General features: G+C 47.7%; 1 protein-coding gene across 2 annotated transcripts in view; it reads right to left on the bottom strand.

The window, feature by feature from the left end:
- Positions 1–12893, bottom strand: part of MYLK (myosin light chain kinase) — a 267908-nt gene extending 255015 nt beyond the window's left edge. Inside the window, exon 1 of one of the 2 annotated variants that reach the window (XM_070072214.1) lies at positions 12698–12893. The gene's annotated coding sequence lies outside the window, so the exon portion shown is untranslated. The remainder of the gene's footprint in view (positions 1–12697) is intronic. The other variant, XM_070072211.1, reaches the window with a different exon arrangement.
- Positions 12894–13586: the final 693 nt, after the last annotated feature.

Raw genomic sequence — 13586 nt, forward strand, 5'->3', positions numbered from 1 at the left:
TTTCCTATGATTCAATTCAATTCTGAGATTGTCTATCTTGAGTTAGCATCGGATTCCACAAGGCAAGGGTTAAGTCACACAGAAGCCAATCCCAAGCCCTGGGCCTCCCATATTTCTGGCTGATGGGGTTTCTACAACTCCTTTCTTGGGTCTGATAATTTGTTAGAATGGTTCATAGAATTCAGGAACACTCTGAGTCCACATTGACCAGTTTGCTATAAAGGATCAGCCTTTATAAAGTCTGTCATCAGCCTTCATAAAACTCAAGGTTAGCCAAATGGGAGCAATGCACAGGAGGAGGTATGTGAGAAAAGGCATGGCACTTCTAGGCTGTCCCCAGGTGTACCACCTCACCAGTACCTCAGTATGCTCTCCAAACCCGCATTTCAGGGCTCTTATGGAGGTCCCATTACATAGGAACAATTGATTAGATCACCAGCCATTGTTGATTGGCTCAATCTTCAGCTCCTGTCCCTCTCTGGAGGCTTTGGGGGCTGGTGTGGGCTGAAAGTTCCAACTTTCTAATCACATTGTTGGATCCTCCAACAACCAGCTCCCATGCTGAAGGTATGGAGGGATCTATCTGGAGTCCCCTTATCAGCATAAACTCAACTATAGCTGAAAGGGGCTTGTTTTGATCATCAAAGACCCTCCTCTCATTTCTACCACTAAGACAATTTCCAGTTTTAGAAGCTCTGTGCCAAGAACTGGGGCCAAAGACCAAATACACATTTTTATTATATCACAATATCACACTGGCCCTTTACTAGAAAGTTTGCCAATTCATGGATAAAAGAAAAAAATATGATGATCCCAACAGATCCAAAAATGAAAAAACTCACTTGGGAAAAAAATAATTAGCCATTCATTTTTTTTTTTTTAATCCCTTAGCTAACTAAGAGTAGAAAGGAACTTCCTCAACTTGATGAAAGACATCTACAAAAATGCCTACATGACAACAATGATACAAGACTAAATGACTGCCCTGGTATCTATTGCCATCACTCCTGTTTAATTAGAGATCCTAGCCAACACAATAAAGCAAGAAAATGAATAAATACCAAAGAAATTGGTTGGGAATAAAAAGTCTTTATTAAGAGAGGATATTATTATAATCAAAACCTCAAAGAACCTACATAAAAAAGCTACTAGAACTGATCAAATTTAGAAAGGTCACAAGATCTAAGATCAATAAGCAAAAATCAATTGTTTAAAACTTAGAAAAGCTCAGGAAAATAGCTTAAAGACAGATGAGGCTAAAAATTGGTTCTATATAACATCTTCCTAGACTGTTTGACTTACATGTATTTTTTTTGTTAACTACTATTAAATACTAATTATATTACATTTTAAATTCTATAGTTAGATATTTTGCTGTATTTTAATTCTGATTTAGATTTTTTAAAAACATTTATTTATTTATTTGAAAGGCAAAGTTACATAGAGAGAGAAGGAGAGGCAGAGAGAGAAAGAGGTCTTCCATCTGCTGGTTCAACCCCCAAATGGCCGCAATAGCCACAGTTATGCTGATATGAAGCCAGGAAGCTGGAGCTTCTTCCAGGTCTCCCACAAGGGTACAGGGTTCCAAGAACTTGGGCCATCTTCGGCTGCCTTCCCAGGCACATTGGTAGGGAGCTGAATTGGAAGTGGAGCAGCTGGGACCCAAACCAGAACTCATATGGGATGCTGGCACTGCAGGTGGTGGTTTTACCCACTAAGCCACAGCACTGACCCCCTGATTTAGATTTTAAAAGATTAATTAAAAATAATAAATCAATTGTATTCATATATACTAACAAGAAAATAGAAAACAGAATTTTACGAAATGCATTATTTATAATTGCACCAAATATTGAAATTCTTAGAAATCTAATAAAGTATGTTCAATATGTATATGCTAAAAATTATGACACTGATTAAAAAATCAAAATCTAAATTAATGGAGACCTACAGCTTCTTTATGTAACAGAAGACACAATACCAGTAAGACATCAATTTTCCCCAAACTGATCTCTGGATTAAATGCAATGCCAATCAAACTTCCAGTGTAACTGTGCAGAAGCCATCAAAATGATTTTAAAGTTCTATGAAAAGAAAAATATCAAAAGGCAAAAGATTCAAAACAATTTTGAAAAGGAAGAACTAAGTTGAAGGACTCATACTTTCTGGTTCCCAAACTTATGGTAAAGCTACAGCTACAATAATCAACACAATGTGGTATAATTAAAAGGATAAAAACACAAATGAAATAGAATATTCAGAAACAGACTACATGAACATGTTCAATTGATTTCCTTTTTTTTTTCTTTTCTTTTTTAAGATTTTGTTTATTTATTTGAAAGGTGGAGTTACAGACACAGACAGGGAGAGACAGATAGAAAGGTCTTCTATCTGCTAATTCACTCTCCAATAGGCCACAACGGCCAGATCTGGACCGATCCAAAGCCAGGAGCCAGGAGCCTCTTCTGGGCCTCCCACGTGGGTGCATGGGCCCAAGACTTGAGCCATCTTCCACTGCTTTCCCAGGCACATCACCAGGAGCTGGATCGGAAGTAGAGCAGCCGGGACTGGAACTGGAACTCATATGGGATGCTAGCACTGCAGGCAGTGGTTTTACTCACTATGCCACAGCACCAGCCCCTCAACTGATTTTAAACAAAGGTATAAAGGCAAAACAATAGGGAAAAGTTGGTCTTTTCAGCATCATGTTAGGACAATTGGACCTTCGGAGGCCTCTATCTATACCTTGTACCATGTACAAAAATAAATAAAATTGGATCAGACTCAAATGTAAAACCTAAAACTAAAACATCTAGAAGAAAGCATTGGAGAAACTCTTAATGACCTCATATTAATTAACTAATGACCTCATATTAGGTAAATATTTCATAGGCACAACATCAAAAGTATAATACATTTTTTAAAATTGGTAAATTAGACTTCATCAATATTAAAGATTACTGCTCTGGGGAGGCCAACATTGTGGTATAGCATGTTAAGCTACCACCTGCAACACCCACTGGCATCCCATATGGGTGCTGGTTCATATCCCAGCGGCTCCAGTTCCCTGCTAATGGCTGGGGAAAAGCAGTGGAAGATGGCTCAAGTGCTTGGGTCACTGCTAACTATGTGGGAAACTAGATGAAGCTCCTGGCTTCAGCCTGGCCCAGGGCTAGCCCTTGTAACCATCAGGGGGATGAACCAGCAGACAGAAGATCTCTCTCGTTCTCTCTCTCTGTCTTTCCCTGTCTCTGTAACTTTGACTTTCAAAATAAATAAATCTTTTTTTAACAGAATGAAAAGACAAGCCAGAAAAATTTTAAAAAAGAAAAAGATAAGCCACAGACAGTAAGAAATTATGTGCCAAACATAATTTGGCCTTCCAATATGAGATAGGTGCCAAACATGCACCTAATAAAAGATTCATGTCCAGAATGTAAAAAGAACTCTTAAATCTCAATCAAAAGAGAACAATCCAATAAAACCTAGGCAAAATACTTAAACCAAAGTAATACTTCATTTGACAAAAAAAAGTAAAAAGGTGTTCAACAGTATTAGTCATTAACAAAATTCAAGTTAAAACAACAATATGGTGAAATTACATCTATAAAAATGTCTAAGTAAAAAAAACTGACAATACCAAGTGCTGATAAGGATGCAAAAACTATAACTCTCACACTTTATTAGTAGGAATGCAGAACAGAACAGTCACTGTGCAAAAGAGTTTGGCATTTTGTTGTAATACACTTATATGCCACCCAGCAATCCTTCTCCCAGGTATTTACCCAAGTGAAATCTATGTTCATATGAAAACCTGTACACAAACATTCACAGTGAACTTTTCATTAGCACCTCAATCTGGAGACACATGTCCTCCATGAGGGAACAGGAAGACACACTGTGATAGGCCCAAACACTGACATGATAGTCAGCAACAAAAAGGAAGGACGCACTGATGGACCCAACACAGGGGAGAGCCTCCAGTGCATTATGTTGTGTTCAAGAGGGCACAGGGGGAAAAGGCTGCAGAGCACACACTTGCTCCCACATACACGACCTCTGAAAAAGGAGAATCACAGGGACAGAGAACTGATCTGTGACTGCCAAGGCCTGCAGGTGGTGGAAAAGTGAGTTAAAAAGTACAAAAGACAATCCTGGGGGATGATGGAACTGTCCTGTATCTCAACTGTGCTGGTGTTTTGCAACTCTATACTGCTGCATTTCTCAAAACTCACAGTTGTGCATTAAAATGGGTGAATTTTACTTCCATAATTTTTTATCTTTTTAATAAGGAAGGACAAGTCTTCCAAAAAAATTTCAATGATGCATCACTAAAAAGCTATTGTGTAGCCAGAAGAATGCCTAACACCTGTCAAGAAATAACATCAAAAGGCAGTGGAAATTGCTCGATTTATTAGAATAGAGCACAGGCTTTTGAACACTAGGAAAAGTTAATGTGACTGACTCATGACAAACAGATAATTATCTGTGTTCTGAATAATTACTTTTTCAAATCTCCCAGTTAACCTTCAGAAAAAGTTGGTTAACTTTTAGCAATATTATTTACCCATAGAAAAACTGGAACAATAAGAAATGTAGGTAGGCCAGCACCACGGCTCACTAGGCTAATCCTCCGCCTTGCGGCGCCGGCACACTGGGTTCTAGTCCTGGTCGGGGCGCCGGATTCTGTCCCGGTTGCCCCTCTTCCAGACCAGCTCTCTGCTGTGGCCAGGGAGTGCAGTGGAGGATGGCCCAAGTGCTTGGGCCCTGCACCCCATGGGAGTCCAGGATAAGTACCTGGCTCCTGCCATCAGATCAGTGCGGTGCGCCGGTCGCAGCGCGCCGGCTATGGCGCGGCGGCCATTGGAGGGTGAACCAACGGCAAAGGAAGACCTTTCTTTCTGTCTCTCTCTCTCTGTCCACTCTGCCTGTTAAAAAAAAAAAAAAAAAAAAAAAAAAAAAAAGAAATGTAGGTAAAGCCCAGTGCATTTCAATATTCCTCAGAATTCATCAGCCACAGGTGCTCAAGGTGCCAATTATGTGGACACAGACAAACTAGCCAAGGAAAGCCAAGATAACTAATAGAGCTCACTTAGGACTACAGAGGGAAAAGCCCAAATAAAACATTAGAAAACCAAAGCCAGTGGGGTATTTTAAAAGATTATCTATCTATCAACTATCTATTTGGCAGAGTGACACATAGAGAGGGAAAGACAGAGATCTTCCATCCACTGGCTCACTCCCCAGATGGCCGCAATAACCAGGGCTAGGCCAGACGCCAGGAGCTCCATCCAGGTCTCCTGCATGGGTAACAGGAACCCAAGCACTTGAGCTATCATCCACTGCCTTCCTAAGTGCATTAACAGGAAACTGGATAGAAAGCAAAGGAGCTAAGACTTGAACAGGCCTTCCAATATGAGATTGAGGAATCCCAAGTGGCAGCTTAACACACTGTACCACAATGCCCACCCCCAGCAGAGTACTTAAAAAAAAAACAAAAAAAAAAACAAAAACTAAACATAATGATGAAGTGTTTATCCAAGGAATACAAAGATGGATCAAAATTTTAAAATCATGAGCACAGGTTATGAAAAATAGTATTTTGTCTTGAAATAGAGTGTAACACTGATAAACAAACCCAGTTTAGAAAGATCTTTATATTTTGATTGTGATAATGATGAATAAACTGGCATGTAATTTTGTGAATAGTGGATAATTAAGAAAAACTTTCTATAATTATGTATATAAACAAGAAGTGTTTTTTTCCTGAAAAACTATAGTGATATGAATCTTATAGCCTATGATAATTTAGAATCAAGAAAATATGAGAATTTCAACATCTTTTACCACACAATTACTACCTTGGCTTTTTCTCTTCAGCTAGCCTGAGCTGGTTTCTGTTAGTTTTGAAGAGTCCTTCTTAATAAACAAGTGAAAGAAATAGTTACATGGTGAAAAAAAATCAACCAAGATTGATTCCGAAATCTGGTTGATGGCAAAGTTTTGTAGAAACAGAATCCCTACCCACACTGAGGCAGGCTGGGCTGGGGCCTGGAGAGCCTGGCTTATTTTTCTTTCTTTCTTTCTTTTTTTTCTTTTTTTTTTTTTTTTTTTATTTGTCAGGTAGAGTTATAGACAGTGAGAGAGACAGAGAGAAAGGTCTTCCTTCCGTTGGTTCACCCCCCAAATGGCCGCCACGGCTGGTGCTGCGCCAATCCGAAGCCAGGAGCCAGGTGCTTCTTCCAGGTCATCTACGTGGGTGCAGGGGCCCAAGCACTTGGGCCATCCTCCACTGCCGTCTGGGGCCAAAGCAGAGAGCTGGACTGGAAAAGGAGCAACTGGGACTAGAACCCGGAGCCCATATGGGATGCCGGCATCGCAGGCAGAGGATTAACCAAGTGAGCCATGGCGCCGGCCCTGATCCTGGCTTATTTTTCAAACAAGGCTCCCAAATGGAGTTTTATGATCAACTGGTTTTGGACTCACTGCTATAAGGAAATAGAGGCACTAGGCATGTCCTCCATTCAAGTTGTTTCCATGTCATTACAGATATAACTTCTGCATGAGAAGAAATTAAATAAAAGACTGAGACATTCCATTATATATATGGCTTGTCTCTTTAGAAAGAATTTTACTGGGATTGCTTGCTCTAGAAGTTGAAGCTCAGGAGGTATGAGTCAGCACACCTGTTTGGGGAGCACACCTGACAGGTACCAGGAACTTAACCTGTTCTCTATCCCTGCATCTAAGGTTGGAAGAACTTGCCAAAGAGATAAATGAAGAATGTTCCAGGTGAACGCCCAGTCAAAGCCTGAGATAGGAGGGCATCAGAAGGGTTGAGGGACAAGTCTGGCTGGAGGAGTATACTGGTGGCTGCTGTGAGAGTGGGCCTGCAAGTCAGCTGATGGGGGCCCATCAACTTCAGGCCAGGGTTGCCCTGTAAGAAACACAGGCATTGGAGGTTTAGGAAGGTGGAGTGACAGTCAGAGGGTGCTATAAGATTAACAAAGCAATCCAGTGTACAATGTGCTTGGGCCCAGGAGGCCGTGATTAATACTTCCAAGTGTAAGCCACTGAAGGCCTGGTCAGGAGGGATGGCAATGTGAAAGTGAACACCCACACAGGCCTCTACGTGACAAGAAGCCTGCTGGACAGGCCACTGGATAAAGCCGTTAGCCATTCCACTAACTGTATTATGCCCCCTCCCCACCAAGTCACTACTGAAAAGAAGGAAGCTCTGGTGGCAATCAGACGCAAGTTGCAAGGTAACCCCTGGGTCCACTCGGGCACACTTGGAAACAATCCGATGCCTCGTCATTAACACACTAATTTCCACAAGGTTAGCAACCAACTGACTGCAAGCAAAAATGATCACGCTACTGGCTCTGACAGGACAATAAGGAGCTGGGGACTGAAACCTGGATGATGGGGCAGGTGGAAGCAGCTCTGCTTTAGGCCTGCTGCATCGATAGGCTCAGTTCGGAGCTGGGGAGATGCAGAAAGTTCAGGAGGAAAGTTAGAATGGGGTCACATCTGCCCCTCAGAATTCATAGCTGAGGAAATGAGGTGAATGAGGGAAAGCACCTTCTCAGTGAGCAGAGATACAGATCTCCTAGCATGTTTTCTCCCATCAGCCAGTCCTTCGACTCAGGTGTAGCCGGCACCTGCAGTGGGCTGGCCCAGGCCATGCGTCAGGACACAAAGATGAACATGCCTTTGACCTCCAGGAGCTCATGGCCTGGAGGGACGCCACCTCTTACAATTGTGTTGCAAGTAAAAGTCACTGAGCACTGTTCACCTCTCCACAGCCTCACCAGATGCACAAGCAGAGACCTGGATTGATGAAATCATGTAGCAGGGAATAGCACCAGAGTTGGACCTCGAACCTCAGGCATCCTCCTAGCTTTCCACCCACTTGAGGAAGACATGCAACTTAGTCTGGCTCCAGGAAGGAAAACAGCACCCCCGCCAGGATCAGTAGGCATGGTGAGAGCCCGGAAGTGACCACAAGGGCGAAAATGTCTGTGAAGGATGGTGCGTTCCAGAGGCCGGGCTGAGCCGGAACACAGCATCGGCCACAGGTAGTAAGTCTGGCTATTCAGTGGGATGGGACTTTAAGGGAACATGTGTGGGCAGAGACCAGATGCCAGGCCCCTGCCAGCACAGAGGGCATTGCTCATAGTCAGCCCAGATAAAGGAAGGGACACTCACCCTGCTCCCCACGGCAGCCTCAGACTACAGAGGACAGCCTGCAGGGACCAGAGAACAAGATGGAACCAATTTGTATCATTCCATGGCCCAAGTCAGACCATTCACCTCCTCACCCCATGGCTACCCTTGGCCAGCACAGGCAGGAGGGAAGAACTCTGGCTGGTTCTGACTCTACTGCCTGGCTTCTTAGGCCAGACTTTCTTCTTTGCACTCAGTCCAGAGCAAAGGTGGACTCGTCTCCTCTGGTCCCAAAGGCCCTGCAATTCCAGAACCAGGAAAATGAGCCACCGCAATGAGACCCAAAGAGAGCACAAAGCCCCAGGAAGCCAACAGCCCTCGCTGGGGACCGGGCTCTCACTCTGGCTGGTGAGTTGTTTCTCATTATTTTTGAGTCAGAATAAAATTTCAACAAATCTGTTCCAGGAATATTCTGGGCAGCAGAGGGAAAACAAACCCAGAGATGAAAAGCACCCCCTAAAAGGTCTCAGGCGAGCAGACCGGCAGGGCTGGGAGTGCAGTGCAGGGTCTGAGGTATGCACTGGGTTCCAGCATAGGAGGAGCTGAGAGCCCTGAGGCCAGGAGAGACCTTATTCCATCACTGCAGCCCCCGAATTTCTTGCCACCCTCTTATTCTCTGGAGTCTGTACCACAGGACTTGGGGATTGCGTGCTGTCCCTGTCTTCTAATGTGTTAGTGGTTTCCCCATATAGACCAGTCTCTTGTGTGTAATACCTTTGTTCCCTAACCTTGCACAGAGCTGGGAGGAGAGGAGTCCATCATTAATGTTTCTTGGTGGATGCAAAGGTCATCTCCCAGATGCAGAGAATGCTACCTGATGTGCATAGGAGTAGCTATTCCTTGTTTTCTCCCTACTATTTATAGTCATATCTTCATTTAACTTTTATAGCCACCCTCCTTGTCAGGTGAGCAAACTGAAGCCAGCTCAGGAAGGTTAAGTACCATGCCCAGCACACCCAGCCAATGAGGGAACAGCATGGCTCTGAACCCAAGGTGAACCCCACAGACCACATTTCATCCCGCTGCTCCCTCCTGCCAGGAACCTGAAGCCCAGCTGCTCTCTCCCAGAAATGCCCCCTCCTCGGCTAGGAAAGCCCCAGCTGCAGGTGTTTGCTTCCCCAAAGATTCTGAGAAATAACTCACAAGGACCTAGATTAACACATTAGCATCAGATCTGAGAGCCCAGAGTCAGAAGGGGAAAAAAAAAAATCAAGCAGCAGATCTGAAAGAAAAGGAAATCCTCTCCTGGGCCCTTTTCTTTTGTCTCCGGAGGGGCTTTCTGTCTCCAGAGAGCTCTGCACTCAAGACCCAGGGGGAGGAGGGAGGGGCATGGGGGAAAGGGGAGGGCAAGGAAGTACCAGCAGTGGGGGGAGGGGCACAACACTGAGAAATTCCCATAGCTCCCTGGTGGGGTGCCCATTGTGAGCACCCCATTGTGAGACACTCTGGGGTGGTGACCAGGACTGGGATGAAGAGGAAACTCAGCCTTCCCCACTCTAGCTACAAACAAGAAAAACTCTCACCAGTCCCTCTCCTGCCCCAGCCCCATTGGCTGGCTGTGGCAAATTTCACAAAGGCTCTAGCCCTGGTACCCCAGCTGCATGCAACAAGGCAAAAGGGATGCATCTATTGGCCCAGAGTGATAAATGCCAAAGTCCATTCACCTGGAGTGTGTAAGGAGAATGGCCTGGGCTCAACCTTTAGCCTCAAACAGAGGGGAAAAATTGCAGCCAGGGCTAAAGAAAGACACAAGAAAACTGGCCTATGGAATGGCACAGGCGTAAGGGGTGTGGCTCCTAAAGCACACTGCTGCTGGTAGGTTCAGCTCTCCATGCTGGTGGTGCAGGAGGCTGGGGATGCACAGAGAAGGGACAGAAGTCCCATGGCATGAGAGCTCACCACGGTGACACTGCTGTGTCCTCACTCAGGATTATTGCTGATGGCTCCTTGATTCCAAGCCCCGTGCCATGCTGTCCACCCATTCTCCATGGAAATGGCCCAGTCCCATGCTGAGCTAGGACAATGTCTCTCTTCTGTTGGGAAAGGTTACTTTTTAAGCATTGTTTCCTAAACTTCACTACATGTGCAGAAAGGATATGGCAGGAAGCTTTTAAGAATGAGCGATTTCACAACCTGTGTGTGTTGGTTTGATTTGGGGGAGTGGCAGCTGGACTGCCAAGTGGCATTGGTGTATATTTTCCAGAACACCAAGGAATGTTCTCAGAAACATACTAAATAAGACTCCCATAGCCACGGAACTCTGGACCCCTACCTCCTGGCAGAGCTGCATTCTCAAATCCCCACCTTAGGCAACTCTTAAAGGCAAAGAGACCATAAACCAACTAATTAGTTGAGTTTCACAGCTTTTAGGCTCATCTTATATTCTGAGGGAAAAAGCAAGGGGTCATTCTCATAGACACTGAGTGCTGGGGGACCCCACTGCAGTAAATCTACGCCTCCAGCGCTAGCTGGTCTCTATCCCTCAAGGTGGGATCAAGACCCCTCCCCTATCTTGGGCCCTGCAAAGGTCGTCCTCCCCTCTGCCTCATCAGGGCCAGCCTCCCTGTAGAACACGCCTTCTGAGCAGACTGCCCCTCGCCACCTGCCATCAGGAAGTCCCAACTCTGCAGTGACTTCAGCTGTCTACCCAGCTCCAGGTTGCTGGTGGGCCCACCTGCCCTTGCCAGTTAGATCAGGAACTTCCCAGCAGCCTGGTCTGCTCTCTCTATGATCTAGACCCTGAGCAAAGAGTCTCCTGCTGAAGGGAGTAGAAAACCTCACACGAAGAAACTGTACTCCAAGGCCTCCTCTTGCTGGCCAATTATTGCACAAACGAACCTGAGCAGTGGAGGACAGACCAGCAGGAATCCTTCCCCACTGTGGGATGCTTCTCCACTCATGCCTAGTGGTGGATGAAGACCACCATCCTTCTGTCTCATCAGAGAATGAGGGCACAGATCTGACCTCTTGGTGAAAGGATCTTGTGCATGTTCCCCAGAGGACCCACTACCCAATCCAGCCTCCAGAGCCCAACACTCCCCACCCATGCAGGGCCAACTGCTCAGGCTCCTAGCCACCCTGGCTCGAGGTCTTGGCCCATTGGACATTCTCACCATGGGCAGCACGAGGGAACAGTCTACGCTGGCCTAGGGCACTGCCAGCAGCCTCCCCCTGCACAACCCCTACAGTGTGCAGGCCAAGGTTAACACAGAGCATCAGAGAAGACAGAAGGGAGGGAGGTCAGGATGTTGAGAACAAAGTCAAGAGATAGTCGAGGGCAAGAAAGTGAGAAAAACAAAAGCAGTTCTGGAAGCCAAAATGCCTTTTCAGAACCCAATAAAGTTACTACAATCACCTCCACTTACCCCGGAGAGAACTTGCACGATGGATTCCGGAAGCTTTATAGTGTGTGAGGTTCCCTAAGGGGTCCTCTCAAGCCCCCACCCCACCCCATTTGGCATTAATTTACTGACAGGTTGTGCATTTTGACAAAGACTCCAGACGGCCAGGGAAGATGACAGCCCCACTTGGAAGGGGGCGCAGCTCTAAGGCAGATTCTGGAAGGCGGGATGCTGGGGACAGTGCAGACACTCTGCTGTTCGCACTTAGGGGAGGACCCATGCTGAGAACCAGTAGCCTGAGCCCTGGCACCATGCCCACTGTCCAGGTGTACCCCATCCCACCCAGCTCCCTGAATCTCAATGGCTAAGTTTACTGCCCCTGGACCCCAAAGGAGTTGAGTGTTTCTCCTTCCTCCCAGGACACAAAAGGTGCCCCGCCCCTGCCTCCCCACGCCCCTCTCCCCAAAGCCTATCTTCCCTTCTGCAATTCCACTCCTAGAAATCCAGCCCTTTGGGTCTCCATGGGCGCTACCTCAATCACTGACAGCTCACGCCTACGGGGAATCAGTTTACCAAAAACTTTGCAACAGCAGCGATCTGCGCACAGGGTCCCTGACAGCGGCACCCCGGTTCAAGGCAAGGAGGCAGCGCGGGCGAGGCTCGGGCTGGGGTGCGCGCTAAGGGCGAGTGTACGAAGCCCGCGCCGCGTCCTGCTGGGGCAGCCAGGCCCCGGCTCCGCGGGCGCTCTCACTGCCCTGCCTTCCCCGGACCGCACTGGGGTGAGAGGGCCCCCTGCCCCGGGCGGGGCGCTGGAAGAAGGGCGCGCTTCTCCTCTTTGGGAGCTAGCGGCGGTTCCCAACTCTCAAGTCAAAGGCACCCCAATCGGACGATTCCTGTAGCTACAGTCGCATCCCTGTCCCCAAGTACCTCACTTGTGGAAAGAAAGCCTGGTTGCCCGGCGTCACGGGGTCGCCCCTTTCTTCCTCAGACTCCTCGCAGCAACTGGGATCCTCTCTCCCACACCGGAGCCTGGGGGCAGCGGCCCTCACCGGGACCCCACCCCCACCCCTCGGACACTGGACTCCCGGGTCCGCGCCGGGACAAAAGCGTGGGGCGGGCTCACTCACCAGCGCAGCGAAAGCGGCCTGGGACCGGGGCACCGGCGGTCAGCGAGGGCGCACCGGCCGCAGGCGCGCGGCGCGGGCTCGGCGCTTGCTGTGCTGCCGGCTGAGGCCCGCGCGGCGCTGGTCAGCCCGCGAGGCGCGGCGAGGCCCGGGCGGGCCGGGTGAGTGACCGGGCGAGAGAGCCTACAAGTGGTCAAGCGAGGAGCGAACCGGCGGGTGAGAGCGAGAGCGCGGCGGCGCTCAGGTCCCTACTCATCCGCGGACTCCGACTCGCACGCGCTGATTTGCATACTATTTGCATAGCGCTCGGGGAATGGACCTGCCGCTCCCTCGCCACGCCCACCGCGCTCGGCCTGGCGCTGCGAGCACTGGACCCGCCGCGCGGCCCTGCGCCAGGCTCCCGTGCACCTGGACCGTCTCCGCGGAGTCCCGGTTTCTCCTCGAGCGCCCCACTGGGTCTGGATCTCGTGGTTTTTAAATTTTATTTTTTATTTTCCACTGAAGACCCCTCGCCACCCGACGAAAGAGGACCACGCGCTGGAAAACCATGCTCAATTGCAGTGTAAACCTTAAACTTGATTACTTCTTTAATGTAGCTATCAAACGCAACAACGGGTCCTGAAGAGCTCCCCAAATGGTTACCGGTTCTGTTTCCTGGACAAAGCAGAGTAAAAAGCTTGTGGGCCGCCTACAGCACCAGCATCTCGTTATGGGCGCCAGTTCCAGACCCGGCTGCTCTACTTCCGATTCAGCTCCCTGCTAAGGCACCTGGAGAGCAGTGGAGGATGGTCCAAGTGCTTGGGCCCATGTACCTAAGTGGGAGACCCAGAAGAAGCTCCTGGTTCCTGGCTTTGGCCTGGCCCAGCCCTATTTCAGCCTTTTGCAGATGAAC

This window comes from Oryctolagus cuniculus, chromosome 4, assembly GCF_964237555.1.
Source record: "Oryctolagus cuniculus chromosome 4, mOryCun1.1, whole genome shotgun sequence".
In the NCBI taxonomy this organism is placed as follows: Eukaryota; Metazoa; Chordata; class Mammalia; order Lagomorpha; family Leporidae; genus Oryctolagus; species Oryctolagus cuniculus.